Raw genomic sequence first — 3,221 nt, 5'->3', positions numbered from 1 at the left:
GAGTAGGCAATTCAGTGATGTGCCCGACTGCTGGAATCTGTCATGGTTGAGGGTGGCTGTCTCTTCCTCTTCTTCATTCAGCGGGACTGAGACAGTAACCTAGCCTCAGGGTTCTCACTCGCTTGAGCAAACCGTCCTGCCATCTACCCATTTCATGCTCTCTCTGGCGCTCCCCTCATTTTTCTTTCTGTGTTTAAAATAAGATTATAAAAAGTCAGGAGAAGGTACAGTCTTTCAGCTTTCTTTTTCTTATAAGCACATGTGAGAATCCTATTTTTTTCAGTGAAGGGAAACAACTGCTTGCAAGATTTTTGAGTTTGGGCTTTGGAGTGAAAGAGTTCTGGCTAGCATTTGAGCCTGTCTCTTGTGCTTTAGTCTGGTTGATCAGTCTTGAAAATCTCAGAATTTGGAAGACAAACTCAGTTAAAATGTACAAATTTGGATTTCCTATTTCCTACTGACTTCATTCATATTTCTTCTTTGAAACTTCTAGGAGAGAGGGATGCTTAGTGTGGAGGTAGGTTCAAAGTATTATTTATTCCTTCTGGTTTAATGGGGTTGTAAATCTGACCACAAAGAGATCCTATATTCTCCCCTAACAAAGATGTTGGCAGTGTCTGTGTGTCAGGGGAAATGGGGGGATAGGTTTGAGGAACCAGACCAGACTCACTAGCTGATGGAAAAGTTACTTCTCTTTACACTTCAGTTTGCTTATCTATAACATGAAAGTCAAAATAGTTCTTGTTTTATAAAGTTGTTGTATAGATTAAAAGTGCTAAGAAATGTGAACCACTAGAAGAGTTTTTGGCATGAGTTTTTGTGATCATTATTTTTGGCATGTAGGATTATAATCAAGGGTATGATGAGATAAGTCAAGGACAATAAAACTGTCTAGATAAATTTTACAATCCTTTTTAACACTGAAAACATCTGAAATCTTCATTGTTTTTAGAGCTGAGATACATTCATCTACCCACGTTTTATAGATGTCAATTTTTATGGATGGCAATGAGGGAGGGGTATCAAAAGGTTTCTTGATGGTTTCTGACTCCATTCCACAAGATGACAGTAGAAATCAAGGCCAATTATTTGAGGAGGAGTTACCTGTCTCAGACAGAGGAAACAAATTGCTCAGATAATAAGGCCAAAGCAGTCATGGGATGATCAACATCAGCCATGATGAGAAAAGATACTAGTGAGGATCAAGGTGCTTCAGTTCAGTTCAGTTGCTCAGTCATGTCCAACTCTTTATGACCCCATGAATTGCAGCATGCCAGGCCTTCCTGTCCATCACCAACTTTCAGTGTTCGCTCAAACTCACATCCATCGAGTCAGTGATGCCATCCAGCCATCTCATCCTCTGTCATCCCCTTCTCCTCTTGCCCCCAACACCTCCCAGCATCAAAGTTTTTTCCAGTGAGTCAACTCTTCTCATGAGGTGGCCAAAGTATTGGAGATTCAGCTTTAGCTTCATTCCTTCCAAAGAACACTCAGGGCTGATCTTCTTTAGGATGGACAGGTTGGATCTCCTTGTAGTCCAAGGGACTCTCAAGAGTGTTCTCCAACACCACAGTTCAAAAGCATCAATTCTTCAGCACTCAGCTTTCTTCTCAGTCCAACTCTAACATCCATACATGAATACTGGAAAAACCATAGCCTTGACTAGACGGACCTTTGTTGGCAAAGTAATGTCTCTGCTTTTGAAGATGCTATCTAGGTTGGTCATAACTTTCCTTCCAAGGAGTAAGTGTCTTTTAATTTCATGGCTGAAGTCACCATCTGCAGTGATTTTGGAGCCCCCCAAAATAAAAGTCTGACAATGTTTCCACTGTTTCCCCATCTATTTCCCATGAAGTGATGGGACCAGATGTCATGATCTTCGTTTTCTGAATGTTGCGCTTTAAGCCAACTTTTTCACTCTCCTTTTTCACTTTCATCAAGAAGCTCTTTAGTTCCTCTTCACTTTCTGCCATAAGGGTGGTGTCATCTGTGTATCTGAAGTTATTGACATTTCTCCTGGCAATCTTGATTCCAGCTTGTGTTTCTTCCAGTCCAGCGTTTCTCATGATGTACTCTGCAAATGAGTTAAATAAGCAGGGTGACAATATACAGCCTTGATATATTCTTTTCCCTATTTGGAACCAGTCTGCTGTTCCATGTCCAGTTCTAACTGTTGCTTCCTGACCTGTATACAGATTTCTCAAGAGGCAGGTCAGGTGGTCTGGTATTTCCACCTCTTTCAGAATTTTCCACAGTTTATTGTGATCCACACAGTCAAAGGCTTTGGCATAGTCAATAAAGCAGAAATAGATATTTTTCTGGAACTCTCTTCCTTTTTCTATGATCCAGTAGATGTTGGCAATTTGATCTCTGCTTCCTCTGCCTTTTCTAAAACCAGCTTGAACATCTGGAAATTCACAGTTCATGTATTGCTGAAGCCTGGCATGGAGAATTTTGAGCATTACTTTACTAGTGTGTGAGATGAGTGCAGTTGTGCAGTAGTTTGAGCATTATTTGGCATTGCCTTTCTTTAGGATTGGAATGAAAACTGACCTTTTCCAGTACTGTGGCCACTGCTGAGTTTTCTAAATGTGCTGGCATATTGAGTGCAGCACTTTCACAGCATCATCTTTCAGGATTTGAAACAGCTCAGCTGGAATTCCATCACCTCCGCTAACTTTGTTTGTAGTGATGCTTCCTAAGGCCCACTTGACTTCACATTTCAGGATGTCTGGCTCTAGATGAGTGATCATACCATCGTGATTATCTTGGTCATGAAGATCTTTTTTGTACAGTTCTGTGTATTCTTGCCACCTCTTCTTAATGTCTTCTGCTTCTGTTAGGTCCCTACCATTTCTGTCCTTTATCGAGCCCATCTTTGCATGAAATGTTCCCTTGGTATCTCTAATTTTCTTGAAGAGATCTCTGTCTTTCCCATTCTGTTGTTTCCTCTGTTGCTTTGCATTGCTTGCCGAGGAAGTCTTTCTTATCTCTTCTTGCTATTCTTTGGAACTTTGCATTCAGATCCGTATATCTTTCATTTTCTCCTTTGTTTTTCACTTCTCTTCTTTTCACAGCTGTTTGTAAGACCTCCTCATAGAGTCATTTTGCTTTTTTGCATTTCTTTTCCATGGGGATGGTCTTGATCCCTGTCTCCTGTACAATGTCACGAACCTCATTCCATAGTTCATCAGGCACCCTATCTATCAGATCTAGTCCCT

Source organism: Ovis canadensis, chromosome 18 (assembly GCF_042477335.2).
Source record: "Ovis canadensis isolate MfBH-ARS-UI-01 breed Bighorn chromosome 18, ARS-UI_OviCan_v2, whole genome shotgun sequence".
Classification (NCBI taxonomy): domain Eukaryota; kingdom Metazoa; phylum Chordata; class Mammalia; order Artiodactyla; family Bovidae; genus Ovis; species Ovis canadensis.
The sequence above is the reverse complement of the archived record's forward strand: the minus strand, read 5'-3'. Positions refer to the sequence as shown.